The sequence below is a fragment of the Mastomys coucha genome, unplaced genomic scaffold (assembly GCF_008632895.1).
Source record: "Mastomys coucha isolate ucsf_1 unplaced genomic scaffold, UCSF_Mcou_1 pScaffold15, whole genome shotgun sequence".
NCBI lineage: Eukaryota > Metazoa > Chordata > Mammalia > Rodentia > Muridae > Mastomys > Mastomys coucha.
This window is the reverse complement of record NW_022196897.1, coordinates 123,684,251-123,700,452: the sequence shown is the minus strand read 5'-3', so window position 1 is coordinate 123,700,452 and position 16,202 is coordinate 123,684,251. Positions and strand designations below refer to the sequence as shown.

At 40.9% G+C, this 16,202-nt stretch overlaps 1 protein-coding gene and 1 long non-coding RNA gene across 2 annotated transcripts in view; one reads left to right on the top strand and one right to left on the bottom strand.

The window, feature by feature from the left end:
• Btbd3 (BTB domain containing 3) overlaps positions 1–10,805 on the bottom strand; it is a 32,122-nt gene extending 21,317 nt beyond the window's left edge. The window contains exon 1 of the mRNA XM_031372048.1: positions 10,607–10,805. The gene's annotated coding sequence lies outside the window, so the exon portion shown is untranslated. The remainder of the gene's footprint in view (positions 1–10,606) is intronic.
• On the top strand, positions 10,345–13,532 carry LOC116091015. The gene is made up of 2 exons (XR_004118890.1): positions 10,345–10,456; positions 11,019–13,532. It is a non-coding gene; the product is annotated as an uncharacterized LOC116091015 (long non-coding RNA).
• The last annotated feature ends 2,670 nt before the right edge of the window (positions 13,533–16,202 follow it).

The window sequence follows — 16,202 nt, the reverse complement described above, 5'->3', positions numbered from 1 at the left end:
GGCAGTCCCAAACCTCATGCCTTCCCAAACTACCTGCGCGGATCTAGGTTCAGATCACTTCCTAGCAGAGGAATGGTGTGTGGCTCACATTTGTGCCTTGTTGTAGGTCTTTGTGTATCTGTCAGCTGTGTGAAAGGATCAAGGCAGATCCACAGTTCAGCTCTCATCTACACACTCCCTCACAAGACTGGGATAAGATGGACTCTATTCTGATGAATAAAAAAAAAAGAAAGAAAGAAAGAAAGAGAGAAAGAAACAAAGAAACAAAGAAACAAAGAAAGAAAGAGAGAAAGAAATTTAATGATAAATTGGCTATAAAAATATATTTCTTGGAGGTGGTATAATGTAAATATATTCTGTGGACCTGTTTGATTAAAAGTATCATGTATCTTAAAGACTTCTGAACTGCACTGCTAGGGGAAGTAGCTCAAAGAGGCACCAGTGAGAGACTCCCAGAGCAGCATCTGGCAGTAGTGATGCAGAACTGAAAGTCTCCACAGGAGAGCTTTGTGCCCCAAACTTCACGGGAAAAGATTGCTCCACAGCCTGACTCTTTTCACTGCCATGCCAAGCCTGTGGAAGGTCACCCCAGTGGACACTAGAGTGAAGAAGGTAAGACAAGGAAAGATATACTGAAGGAGGACATAGTAAGGCAACTGGTGAGCAGCCTGCAGGATTGATTAGCCCATCTCTACACTTCTTAGCTATCACCAAAGTAATGTAAAGTAACGTTTCATAGCATCTAAGAGAAGTGCAGTAAAAACATCTGACTTAATCAGTCCACTGCTTGAGTATACACCTTTTCATACCATATTATGAAACGAGAAGCCTGCACAAGGCATTTCTGACAAAACTGAAAGAATGGTTGCCTCAGGTGAAGCTTTTGTGGAATCTATGTGAGTCAAACCCGCAGCATTTGTAAGCCACTGTTACCTGAGAGAATTAGCAAGGCGTGCTTATCAAGACTCTGAGAGACAATTTCCCAAAAGAACTTAAGCCTGGCATTTCAAGAAAAACTGACAATGTTTACTGCCAATGGTGAAATACAAGCCTTTCAGCAAAAATCCGAAATTCTGGAAACCATGATTACTAAGTCACAGAACTTCCCAGTACTTTAACACTGTTCTGATGAAAACGACTCGAGTATTATCTGACTTCTTGATGCTATAAAATGAAACTATCAACATCTGAAAGGTTTACATAACTCAGTGAACCAGTGTTTTCTAATCACACACTGGTTAAAAATGGGATATATATCAACATAACCATACACTAATTAAAAAAAAAAAAAGAAATCCAAAGTACAAGAAGATCTAATAGCTTTTAGCATGACAAAGGTACAAAAAAGTTCACCAAAACTGTTTTGGAAATATACACAGCAATTAAACTTTAAAAAAAAAAAAGACCCTTTCACATAGTCAGGTACATCCTGCCTGATGGTGACTTTGAAGCCATGCCAGAGTCATTTGCTATAGGAGCTCAGGACTGACTGAGGCTATGTGGAGGTGTCCATAACATTGATGAAAAGAAACCAGCTAAAAACTTCAGGGGAGACATGAATGGATCTCACAGAAACACTTAGTGAATGATAAGTCACAAATTAATTGGAACTTCTATTCAAATAAAGAAGCTATATGCATTTACTAATTATGTGCTGACGTCAAGTGGAGGAATCATGGGGATGGCTTGACGGCACACCCTTCTCTCCATTGCTGGCCACATTTGGAACACGTTCAGAACAGTCCACTTTCCAAAAGACACTCTCCAGGTTCAAGCACTTAAGAGTCTTGTGGCCCTGAGCTACTAGGGAGGACAAGTGGAAGAGACTGCTCTCACCCCAGTGTACACGGCAGGACAGGAAGCAGGGGGAAGGGCACTGGATGAAATCCAGCCAGAGGCCATCAGCTCCTAGAAGCCTCCTCCTTAAATGGTGCCTCTGAGAACTTTCTCAGCATTTGTAATGTTGATAGTAAGATTAAGAACTTAGTGTATTTCCAGGCTATTTGGGCATGTAGATCAGCCTAAGTCACATTAAAAGCATTTTGACTTTAAACTACTTACATTTTCCTTTAACAAATATTAAAAAAGTGGGTGGTGGTTTTTATTAGAAGCCCTTCTCTATACAGAGACTTAAAATATAACAGCAGCCAAGGGCCACAGTTAGTCCCTCAGTAATGAACAGGAATATGACATAAAAACAAGACAGAATAAAATAGAACAAAACCAGCCTATGCAGGGAAGTGAGACAGTAACTCAAAACAGACAAAACAAAACAAATAAATGTGTGCTTTAAAAAATAATAAAACCAAAGATTTTCCTAGGGCTTAGGAAAGAGCAAACTACCTTCAAGAGACACTCAACAAGGCAGAGACCTATTAACAGGTGTATTGTCCAAGGAATACCGATTAATGGCTGAACCTACAGGAAACACAATTCACCATCCAAGAGATCAAGCCTTCCTTTCCTTTGGGTTCTGGATAATGGTACTGACTATTGAGAATTCAATATAAAACGAGTTGTAACTGTGCTATTAAGTTTCCCTAACAACAAAATGTAGATCCAATCAGTTTCAAAGACAAGGCAAATTCATCAGAACAATGCTTCTCTAGCATGCAGTTTCTGTGTGCGGATCATGGCTATAATGTTCACGATATGTAACAATATGCAGATTACTCTTAGCCATAAAATCCATACACATAAGGAACTAAATACATCTTGATAGGAAAATAAACGAATAGAAAAAAGCCTTAATACTGGATTTAGATAACAGAGCTACTGGTTTCATATATGTCTAAAGAGAACACCACCATGATTTCAAATTAGTCTCTGCTGTCAGTCTGTCTCTGTCTCTGTGTGTGTGTGTGTGTGTGTGTGTGTGTGTGTGTGTGTGTTTGTGTGTGTGCTTCACAGTATGAATCTGAAGGTCAGAGGACACTGTCTTGCCAGAGAAAAAGGAAAGAGGATGAGTTTTTATTGTATTTTTAGAGTAGAAGGAACCAAATGGAGGCTACAAACTAAGTAAACTAAAATGACAACTAGTGACTAAAGCAGGAAGGACAGCAATGGTCCTTCTCTGGGAAACTCAAGGTAAACAACAGAGACCCTCTGTTTTTGTAGATTTAATATTACATCTAATAATGTGCTTCGGAATGGCTCTGCAGGGTCAAAATCATGTCACTGAAGAGATTTCAGGAAGAGCACCAGAAGAAAACAGACTTAAGGGGCACATAAAAGATGCCCTGATATCAAAAGTCTCAGAGAGACAGACAGACACACACACACACACACACACACACACACACACACACACACACACACGGGGGGGGGATGGGTCTATCTTAACTTTAGAGGTAGAGGGATGGACATCACTGAGAGCTACCGAGGCACTCAAACATGTTTTAAAGATATCTTAGGCAGTGCTACTGTCTACCCTACAAGACTGACATCCAAAGATTCTAGAATCTACAGAATTAAGAAGGGAATAGGGAGGCTGAGGCAGCTTTCCTGACAGCTAAATGACCTGGTCTCACACATGTGTATAATTTAGTACTTCACAGGTAATAATCCCACTTTATCCTCAGATCCACTCTGCATTACTTTCACCATAAGCTACACGTTCTTAAACTTCATCCTTGCTGGTAAGATGATCAATCATCATTGTTAGGCCCTCAAGTGCCAAAGGGTTAAGAATATACTATTTTCTTAGAAATGCAGTGGGGGGAAAGGGAGTAAGAAGGCTATAGTCACCCACAAAAATATTTACTGCACAGCCTCTATATAGCAGCTATGTGGAACAGTCAACAAACATCAATTTCATGCCCTCTGAACCAAGAGTATAACAGGAATGGAAGGGAAAAGCAATTCACACAGCCAAAATGATATCTTATATGTAACTTTTAAGGTAAGTTATGCTATAGAAAAGACACACACTGCAAGGACAGAGTGTACCTCTTACCATTATGTGTGGGTTAGCGCTCGCTAAGAAAGGTGGAAGGGTACGGAGACTTGAAGGAGGTGAGGAGCTCATGGAGGGATCTGCATGACAGGAGTATGTAATACTACAGGCAGAGGGAAGGTCCAGCACAGAGACTTAACATGGGAATGTGCCTACCGTGTTCAAGATTTAGCAGGGAAGGATGAACAGCTGGAGTGGAGAGTGGGAGAGGAGAAGTGGGAGGCAAGGTCAGAGTTAGTGGGACAGGACTGTGTAATCGATGTGAATCATAAGGAACCGGCCTATGTGACACAGAGGGCTCTAGAGAGTTTTAAGCCTACACTGATTTAAAACTTGAAAAGTCCATTTTGGTGTGGAGGACGTAGATCAGTGGTAGACAGAGCAGTTTTCTGGCATGAGCAAAGCCCTGGGTACAACAAGTGGGAAAGCAGAAGAGGTGATGGCAGAGACAAAACAGGAGAAGGGGGAAGAAAGAAACCATTCTGATGGTTATGTCGATAGGGACAAGTTAAGGAAAGGCGTTTTCCACTGGAAGGCCACTGTAATAGTACCAGCAGGAATGGATCGGAAAGAGGCAAAGATGCTAATAGGAGAGGTGAGGAAAGGGGCAACTTTCTGGTTTTGGTTGAAAGCACAGTTCTGAACAACCCCAGATGCAGGTCTAGAAGAGAGAAGTCAAGGTAACGTCAATGGTTTTAGAATGAATAGCCCCAGAAAGGAAGTGGGCTGCTGAGAGAACAGGTTTACAGAGAAAGACCACTCAGTGTTGGGCTTGTTAAGACTGTCTTATAAGGCAATTTAGTAAAAAAAAGTATTTGGAGCTGTCTGAGCAGGTAATAACATACTTTTGGAAATTGCAGGGAGTGCATTGTACTATATTAAAATACTGTGAGTAATGCATTGAGGCAGGTAGGAAGTAAGCTTTGGTCTATTTCAAAGTAACAGGTTAGTAAAAAAGAAAATGAGCATACATTAAGAAAATATAAATTTAAAAAAAAAACAAGACCATACAAATCAACTACAGAAGTGACTCAAGTGAGAGAGTTTAGTAACCAGGAATATTTTATTCCGAATAACCCACAGTGAGTGACTCCTATCCCACATCAAAGAAAACATGATTATGATTGAATATGTTACATTTTAGTCTTCTGGTGAATTTAACTTTATAAAAAATTAGGTATCAATAGAATTGATCCAAATTGAGACTCAAATCAGTTCGATACTTTAAGAAATACCAGTGATAAGTGACAAATGCCATGGCCACTTGCTAACATTCAAATACCATTCTTTCAAATATTAAAAAGTCTTAAATGTAAATGAAATAGAAGGATAAATTCCCTTGTCCTGACATGAAACCATGACAAACCAAAAGTCAAGCTGTTCTCCTCTTTTGTCTATCAAAATAAAACACAGGTTCATACAGTCAGTTACTGATGTGTCCCAGAAGCATTTTGTAAGACTACAAAATGCTAGTGCAACCCGCCACAAGGTGAATTTTAAAAATGTAATTATTACAAAGCAGCAAGTACAAGTGTCATTATCTGAGACCAAGAGAATAAGATGCAATGCTTTTGGAGTAACAGGCAATCATAAAATAAATACACAAAACCACCATCCCTCATACTGGCAAGCAAGTTTGACAAAGTACAAAAGGAAGAAAGCGAAGAGCCCCAGCAGAAAAAGTTCAGGGCCTAGATTCTGCTGAGCCAGATGGGAGGTCTGAAGAGCTACCTTTCCTGTCTCCCAACAGGAACACTGACCACTCTACTAGAGTGTGGGTGCTTGCCAAATGCAACAGTGATTTCTAGTTCTCAAGATTCACCTTCACGGTCTTTGAACGACACTGGATTTAACAGCCAATCGAGTCCTTTCCACATACACTAAAGTAACAGCAGAGAGATCTTTCTGCAATGCACAGATGCCCTCTCCACTCCTCACTGTTCGACACTGACAGTTCCAGAACCCAAGACTACAGACGTGTTCTTCAACAAGTAAATTATACCTGTTTACGGAACTCTGCAAAGAGGATGCTGAATCTCAGCCAAACTCCTACATAAATCCTAGACCCTCCTTCAGTGGAGGACATTGAAAGGCTATTCTAGCCAGTCCAAGAACACCTGGCAAGTAGAGTCTGGGAAATATGCAGGAAAAAGCAACAGCCCAAAGTGGTTGTTGTCAGGCCACAAAGAAACCTGGAACAAGTCTCACTCAGTACCTGGGCAGTTCCCAGCTCTTCTCACCCTGTCCCCCATCCTAAACCTCAGATCCTACACAACCTCAGTCATTCTGGCCACATGGTTTCTTGGCTCCTCTCTTGGTTCCCACATGCTCTTTTGGTCCTCTCTTCTCTCCCTCTCCAACTTTTGGTCCTCTCTTCTCTCTCTCTCCATCTCTCCTTAACTCTCTCCTCTCACAGGTCGGTTTTGCTGGCCCAGTTCACTCCGGGCCCTTCCAGCTGCTTCTTGGCTATGCTCTCCCTCATATCTACAATAAACCCTTCCCCTTAACTATACCTGGGAGGAGCCACGTTCTTATTTTCATTCAGTTACCACTTGGGAGACAGACTACCAGACTGTCACATAGAAGGCCACAGTCTGGGAGACTACAAGTCTGGGAGACCTTTACACCTCTACAGATTAATTTAAATCTAGCATCTTTATCTGAAAGGACAGATAAATAAACGGACTTAAGTCATGTGACCTGATCTACTAGATTTCTATGTGTTCTAAATTTAAGACTTTGGCATAAAGTTGTGGATTGGTGTACTAATGTAAAAAGGGCTAACAGATTCAGGCCTCCAAAGATTTTGCTTAGTTCACTTTACCTCAGATTTGTGAAACAGGAGCATTCATCAGGAAAAAATCATAAAGGACAAAAGAGACAAGTGAACTTAAAAAAAAAGTGGATGTATAAAACTGTGATAATAATGTGCAGTGCATTATAATAAAAAAATGGGTTAAATATTATCTTAAAGAAACTGAAGCATTTTGCTGTCTGGAAAATACCATAACACAAATCACCAATTAAGAGACTGGGAGGAGTCCACATTAATACCTCCACGTAAGCCTTTCTTCTTGAGTACCTCTTAAACCCTGTTCTTAAAATCTATATGCAGTTTTCAAAAAATCTCAACTCCCCTTCAAAAGACCCAAAACCCAAACAAGAAATGAATAATTGAAAATCATATATATATATATATGTATGTGTGTGTATATATATACATATACATATATATATATGTCATATATTTAACTCATTTAAAAAAATCACCATTTAAAGACAAAGTAGGACTGGTACCAGCACAGGCAATTTCCAACAGCAATAAATCACCAACTTCAATAGATATAAAGTATATTAAAACTAAATCAATCTTTACAGAAAACCAGGATGGATTAAACATGCAGGTGCTGGAACACCTGACTACAGTGTGGGTCAGGAAGGGACAGGGCATTTCAAAAGCAAGTTAACAAGCCTCAGGAACCATAAAAAAGTTCACCTGGTTCCTGGGCTGTAAATCTTGCCCAACAAATCATAGACGCTAAGACTTTCACACTGAGCACTGACCTAAGCTCTGCCAGTTTCCCAGATAGCACTGAGCGCACATGATCTGCCACCACACTGCTCCTCTCCTTGTTGCTTCACTCCATTTCCCCAAAGCTCTACACTACAGTTATCCTTATCCTAAGAAAGGATTTTTAATCAGTAAATAACTAAGACCACCCAGTAAGTAGCCAATCTAGGCTTTACAACAGCATATTCTGGGTGTTGAAAATAGAAGCAGTATTTAAAAACAGAACAAAAAAGCCCTCTAAATAAATAAGACTCAATCAAATGGACCTATCCATCATAAAAACCTTTATTCATATGACTTAAAGGCATAGGAGACATGTGTGATATAATGCTAATTAAAATGTTCTATTTAAAAGTACATAAATCCAGGTATGAAGGCACATGCCTATAATGGCAGTACTCAGGAAACTGAGGCAGGAGGGTGGTTAGAATAACAGTGAGTTCAAGGCAAGCCTGGGCTATACAGTGAGACAGTTTCAATAAGCAAACATAAATTTTAAATGTCAACTTTGTGTCTGACCTTTTATAGGAAAATACAAAAAGCCAAATGGAAGGGAGAAGCAGTTAACAGATGGTGACAGCCAGGAGATGTGACTAAGATTTTAATTTCCTTACTATCTGTTGCAGTAAGCCCCCAAAGTCTGAAATAAAGATAAATGCTATTTACTTTAGGATCCTTTGAAAAACCTGGAAACAGCAGAAATTCTCAGCTATGGCTGCAGCTAATTTTTCAAAACAATCTATCAATGACAGCATATTAATACCCATCCTCGAGGACCTTTTACTGTACTTGACTGGGGTTGGTAGTTTTTTTAATGAGTGGGGAGAAAGCTGTAATTGGGTTTAAAAAAAAATTTTAAAAATATTATTTCAGCACCATGAGATTCCCAGGTCCAGACTACAGATTCCCAGCAACGTTTCCTTCCCACAGTGCAAGGGTGAGTTATAGCTTTGCAAGTTTCGGTTGATGGCAAGTTAACAGAAACTGTATTAGCACACCAAGAGGCCGAATACATGCTCAAAATCACCGCAGCCCTAAGGATACACTCGAATCCACTCATTACTTACAGTGAAGTCTGAAACACATAGGCAACATATATCTATCCTGCTTTATTGGGGTTTTGGTTGGTTATTTTTGGTATTTTTTTTTTTATCTTTAAACCTTTGAATGTGTTGCTAGAAGGAAGGAGCTCCGTGCCTCTCTCTCCCTTTGTCATTTTTAAAGTATTATATTACACAAGTGGTTTTGAGTTTTGTAAATAGTCTTGGAAAACGCCTTCTAGGAATGAAACAACGTAAAAACGCTGACAGTGGCATTTTCCCTCACAAATTTAGTCACTCATTTTCCTTTTTCCCCGTTTCCTTTTTAGCTTTGCCTGGCTGTAGGATATTTCATGTTTATAAATTGGTAAAACATAATTTTTTTTTTTTAGTGTTTTAAAAAACATCGCTCACAATTCACAAGTTTGTGTGTGTGTGGAAGGAAAAGTGTTAGGAACATGGAACTTTGCTAAACAAATCAAATGTGCACAGATGAGCGTTTCAGGAAAGGGTAGGAACTACTCAGCGCTAAGAAGTATCCTTCCATGGAAATCTCTAATTATCTCAGAAACAAAACCTGGAATCGGACAACCTCATCTTTACCAAGAAGGCCAAAGAACTTACAAGGGGGAATGAAAAGGAAGAGTCAGGCTTAGAACCCAAGGGTACCAGGTCCCGCCCACTTTCCCCGAGGACCCGTTGCTATGGAAACCCACAGTAACCCTTTAGATTCAAGTAGCCTAAGAAGGATATTCTCCCAGAGACATTAAATATGAGGCCCTGTTAGAAGGTTGGGAGGAAAGGTTAAAAATGAGAAAGATAGCCTCATGGCTAAAACAAGGGGCCACGGCGAGAGGCGAGGGAAGACCGTTGTTCCGACAGGAATTCAGAACGCCAGTCATACAGTTTAGCTCAACTTTTGACTTTGACTGTTAGGAAGTTTTCTCCCTCCTCTGCGGGAAACAAACCACTTTTGTGCATTTCGAGACGTTTTTTCCCCTTCCCAGTGGGAAACAAACCGCTGTTCTACGTTCCAGACAAGGAGGAGTGAACTGGAGTTTCATCCCAGCAATTACAAACCGAATGCTACTACTTTGTAAAACCTAAAGTCCCGACTTTCTCTTACCGAACCAGTCTCTCTGAACTTAGAACTAGATGCAGATCTTTTTTTACAAATAAATGCCTTGGGTTCGAATTAGTCCATGGGGAACACGTGAGGTTTAAAACTCGCTGGCGAATCTCCTGCACAGGCAAGTTTAGGAACTCTCCTAGGGCAGGATTTACAGAGGTGGCGGGAGTATTTCAAAAAGAAAAAGCCCAGTTATCTCCACTAGCCTTTTTTAAAAATAAAGAAAGAAAGAAAATGAGCTAGGCGCACAAGGGACAATAGGTTGCTTGACACACACACACACTGTGCAGCACGCCCTAACAATACTTTCTTTGAGATAAAGGCAGTAAGAGTCTTTCCTTTCCGAGGCAACGAGCAACCAAGAACAACCAAGCCACCAAACTTCAACCTCTAGGTTAGAGCGAATGGGCCCTGCAAGGCACTGGGAACTTGGTCGATGCACTGGGACGCACCTGCAGGGATCCGGGAGAAAAGACAGGGCGTGGGTCCTCAGAATCCCAAGCCCCCGACCCCGTCGGCCACGCCCCAATAAGTTTCTTGGGAGAAGTTTGCTCCGGCCCTTAGGTGCTCTCAGTGCACTCGGGACGGACTCGGCCTTGCACCGTGCAAGTGGCCGCCACCCTGCCCGGACCTCCGCCCCCACCCAGGTGGTTTGGCCCACGTCCTCTGCCCGGTCGCGGCCAGGCTCGCCTCGCCCCGTGTGGTCCCGTCCGCCGCCCTGCTCTGCACCCTCGGCCCCTGCAACCCGCACGAAAGCCCAGGTATCTCGTCAGCTCCCCCCCGCGTCCCCGCTCCCCTCTCCAGCCGCCGCCCGAGCCCCCTCGTTCGGCCACTCCCGCCTCCGGGCGCGCACCCCCTCCTGGGCCCACGCCGCGCACGCGCGCAGCTGCCTGCCCCTCGCCCGCACTCACCGTCAGCGTTCTGCGTGGCCACGGACGCTCCCGCCGTTCGCAGCTTCGACCAGGTGCCCGCTCCGCAGGCCCGGTCCGGGAACTCAGGGATCCAGAGCCCCGCGGGCGAGGCGGGCACCCGCACGCAGAGCACGCTCCCCGGGACCGTGAACGCACGCCCGAGCGCCAGGAGGGGCCGGGAGGCGCTCCCGGAGGCTGCCCTGGATACGGGGCATGCGCAGAGCCCTCCCCTTCCCGGGCCCTGAGAGTAGTGGGCGGGGACTCGGGAAGACTGGCTGGGAAGACTGGAGAGGAGCTTTAGGGCAAGTCTCACTGGGGACCTCTGTGTCCTTGTCCCACAAACTGCCACTTCCTTCTCTAGTTGATGCATTGCATCAGATATTAAAATACTTATGGAGCATCTATTTTGCAGACTCCAGAGCAGTCTTCCGGAGGAGTAGACGTGTTGCCTTTGATTTTGGAACTACCTTTAGACTGATGAGAGAGGCATGTGAACAAGAGGTCACTCAGCATTTGAAAGAGCAAAGAGTAACTCCACTCTTCAGTGGTTAAAGGAAGGAGAATGGCTAGAGTGCTAAAGAAAGCTTAGTTGAGAGATGGAAAAACCGGCAAAGCTGAAGTGAGAAGACAAACTCACCTGCTGGGGGAGAAAAACATAAGGGCAAATTTTTTGAAGGAATCTATGAGCTTGTGAACACTCAGAGGCAAGAATACCCTGGATGCTGCATGGAGCGTTGAAGTGGCAGCTGGAAATTTAGTTGAAATTCCTCTGGAAATGATCTTTAATGCTTAGCCCAAGATTCCAATGGTGAATAAATGGGAATTGCTTACAATGGAAGAAAGAGGAATCCTGTGTTGGCCTTTCGAGGTACAATGTCTGAAATGCTTAGCTCTCGCCTGTGTAAGAAGTAGTGGAATCCTAAGTGAGTTACTGGTCAGCAAGGTCCCTAGGGCCCATAAAGTAATACAGAAGATAGTTGTTTTCTGTTGTTTGCTGAAGAAACCACACCTGGTTTGATTGAAAAACATAAAGAAACCAAGCCGTCCTATACCAGAAGGTGCTGTACAGGTGCTGAGGGAGAAGTGTCATGAACAGTCTTAGTTGTGGAGCCTGCGTGCTACATCGCTAACTGCCCAGGCAAGATGAGCTCACTGCTGCAGTAATGGCAAATCTGTTATGGGGATAACCAACCCCTTCTGGTCTTTTGTTTGTTTGTTTGTTTGTTTGTTTTAAATCTGGGGCTTACTTCCCAGGAAGAAATCTTTATCTGCTATCATAGACTTGGTCAAAAACCTGTGGCTAGAAGATCATGGACCCTAGTGGAAAAGCTACTGTTGTCATTTTGCTAACTGGATACGATGTGTCATATCTGTCAAGTTGCTTTCTGAATATTTTTTATGTCCATAGATTGATGCTATTATCAGCTTTGGTCAAAAAGACTTGTTTGGTTCAGCAGGCAGCAGTTACTGCAGAGACTCATGACTGTTCAAAGCACTGAGAATAACCATTGGAAGCTGAACTCTAAACGGAACATCTGTATCATTCCCCCAAAGGGCTCAGGGAACATTGTGAAGTAAATCCAGAAAGAATATAAGAGAGGAGGAAGGAGTAACTTATTATAGAATGTGGCATGGTCTTATATCCTTGAGTTGTCAGTTACTATGGTTATCAGCACAAGGCCTGCTCAAGGTTGGAGCCATCAGCACTCTGTCACAAAGCAGGAAGGAGCTCAGCAGGCCTTAACCCTCCCCGAGGTTAGGAATTCAATTCTGGTTGCTAGGGGATGGAGAGACCTTTCCTCCAGTGATACAGTCAATGATACAAGGCTGTTCCAGAAAAGAACCACTTATCCATGCTCCTGCGAACAAGTCTAACTGAACTTCAGGGATCATAACAAAAAGAAAAGAAAAGAAAAAGACATACAATGAAAGAAAAGACAAAGAAGTGTATGTCAGTGGGAGCAATTAGCCAAGAAAGGATTTTGGTTGCTAAAGATGATTTAAAAAATGCATTATGTATGTATACAAAAATGCCCTGCCCATTAGTATGTATAATTAACATAGGATTAAAAATATAAAGAGAAAGAACATAAAGGACAGATGGAAAAGTTCCAGAGATTATAAGGGACAGAATGTCTTCTAGCTTCGCTTAATTCCCCTTTGAAGGAGAGACATGTTTACCATGGCAGGCACCTTCCACATGGCACTGGGCCAGCATTCTTGCTAAAGATTTACCAGGGGACAAATGACACCCATAAAACATACAGACATAGGTACTAAATACTTATATTAGTGTGAGTTTCATCCTGTGAGAATGTCTTTTTGTTTATTTGAAAAACATGAATATGAAAAATGATGTAAATAAGAAAGACAGTTGGGCTTTCCAAATCAAAACCCCTTAGATAGAATGCACATGTCATAATACAACAGCTTGTTAGTCCCCCAATCACATAATGTCTGAGTCTTACCATGCCCATCTGTGATATGGGATCATAATAGTTGTCTGGACAGTGCTTAGTTTTATGATGGACTTTCTTGGCATAAGTTCTAGATTGTACCTATTCTACATGGTTCAGGTAGGGTGTGTTTGAGATGTCATTAACACATTTGTAGGTCTTAGAAAACCACTTTACTATTCGCTGTTGTGAATCTCATCCAATCAGCTGAAAACCTCAATACAAAAATCTGACTTTCCATAATCAAAAAGAATTTTACTAGCAGTTAGCCTAAGGCAGCTCTGCCCAGGTTCTCTCTCCCCCCCCCCATCTCTGTGTGTATGTTGCTGTCTCTATTTGTCTTTCTTTTCTGTTGCTCTATATCATACTCTAGTATATGTGTGTTAATATGTGTGTACTATTTAGCATACACACATATAAGCTGCATATCTAACATAGTCAAATACATGTACATTAAAGAAAATGAAAAACTTGAAGTTGAGTCATTCATAAAAAAGTTCCACATCCCCAAAGCAAAACACACAGAAAGCTCTTTACAAGTAAGATCAGATCTTTTGACAAATAGAGGTAGAAATGATGACTACATCCTCTTAAACTAGCAAACTAACAAATCTGTGCTACATCTTTATAATGAAAATGACCTTGAAGCACACAAACTTCTATTTGCTTCTTGGCCCATTTTTCTTCAATCTCTTCTGCCTGTAAAACTCGCTGTCTCTGATTAACTCACAGGAACAACTGTTTCATAGACTGGATACTGCTTAGTTCATGGACCACTGACAAAGCCAAAAGCCAAGCCAATGGAGCCACTTTAAGTTTTGTGCTTTGGCTGACATAAGTAACACACACACACACACACACACACACACACACACACATACACACACAAAATACTCACCCTATTTGTTCTGTTTTTTGGGACAACTCTGGCTAATACAATTTATAACTTTCTCAAGAATATGTAAAGTAATCTTAATTAAAAACTAAACATTATAATGTTTAACTTGCTACCTTATGAAAAATCAAATTCAGGTTCAAAAATCAAATTAAAGTTCAATATATAGTAGAAGACTAAATGACAAGTGCTAAAATCTGTTAATGAATATCAAACAAAATAAAAGCAAGAGGGGTGGATATTTCCACCTTGAAAATACTTTTCTCAGTTCACTGCATAATAAATACTTAAAAACCAGATTTATGAGGTGAAAGAAAAAGATTGATATCCATAGATCCAACACAGGAGAGGAGAGTTATGTATATATGTTAGTTGTTTATTAATAAATTTCCTAAATAGATACTGATAAGAAATAGATGCTAGGTATATAAAAAAATACCAGACTTACAAAGATAGACACAGAAGACCACATCTTCTCTATGTGGTCCAAAGTAGGCACATTCTACTCTAATTCCTGTTCCAGTTCTGTTCTTGCTGTTTGCTACCAGGATGGGAAAAACCCAGGAGCTTACTTTTAACAAAATTCCCAATTTCCCAGGGTGGCTGCATGCTGTAGCATTCAATCTATAGCAACGTTTTTATTGATTTCTTTCTGAAGGGTCCAACAGCTGAGGGAGCATGCAAAATGATTAAAATATTCCATTTAGTCTACAAATACCACAATTTGTTATTCTAGGCAATGCCTCTATCTTGAAGGAATTTATTAAATAGTCTAGGAAAAAGAATCCTGACTATAATTTAGAAGAATGTGACAGGTACCTTAAGAGGAAATGAATGATTTGGCCAATTATACTTCATCAGATAGTTAATGCCAGAGGCTTTCTTTCCTCATGCTGGCCTCACTATGGTTCCTAACTTTCCATTTCAGTTTGGTAAAAGCCAGTGAGGTATGACAGAATATCTTAAATAGGTTTCATTTGAGGTTGATAAGTCTTAGATAACTTAATATTCTCATTTTACTGATTCTCAACTTCTCAGATGACAGGTCACAGGAAGGTGGGATGATTCAGAAGTACAGCTTATTTAGGTTCAAAACTCCTTTCTTTTATCTTTTCTTGCTGTCTTGGTTATTTTATTTAAAGGAGAATTTAAGTGTAAAGTATAAAACAATAATTCTCCTGGCATAATGGAAATTTGTAACCCAAGTACATGAAAAGCAACCATAACAAGGGCTTGCTTTGGGCTGCTAATGGGACAGTGGGTTGGTAGCAATTACAAGGTGGAGCATAATGATGTTGCCATACTTCTGTGACCAGCGACATTATGAGGTAGCATTCTTTTCCTTTTTGGCAAGCCATAAAATATTGCTTTATAAAGTACTTCAACAGCAGAATTCACAAAAACAAATGATCAGGGACAAAATGTTTAAATCATCAGGATGTGTTCTTATAAGAATTTGTGAATTACCTTCATTTTGTGAACATGCCACAGCAATTGGAAATAAATTAATCTGGGCAATATATCCTAGAAATGGGAGAGTTTTAACAAAATTGATGGGACTGGTCTCAAACCGTAAATGAAAATTATCATTTGATGAATGGTAGTGGTGATCATAGAAGTTGCAATATATATCATGAGCCTGATTGTTCAAAGATTGTTAAACCTTGGAATGATGTCTTACAAAGTTATATAATGTGCTACTTCCAGATTGCTTAAAATTAAACACAACTATCCTGCCTTGAATTACATGCAGCCCTCCCCATAGTCTTTCATTATACTAATTCTATTCAAAACACCTTATCCAGGTCCATATTACAATAGAATGTTGTCCCATTAGTAGCAGGCAATGTCACTCTAGAGACTTCTTAATGTGAGAGTATTTGATCTTTAAAATGATTAAAATCTAACAAAGAGGTCAGCAAACGTGGCAGTAGTAATTTCAAATTCTACTTTCCTCTTCTTTTTTTAAAGAGTTTATCTTATAGACAAATGTTGAAGCAGTATTTAACACAATGGCATCAGATTTGGTGATACATGCCTATAATCTCACCACTTGGCAGGCTGAGAAAAACAGATCCAGAGTTAAAGTTGACTCATAATAAGACCCTCATCTCAAAACACCAAAATCCCAAATCCCCCAAAGCAAAACAGACAAACAACCCCCCCCAAGCAACAGGGTAACTTTCACACATCTTAATTATTTCTGTATCTCCAATCCCACCTAAATTATGTGTGGTTATCTGAA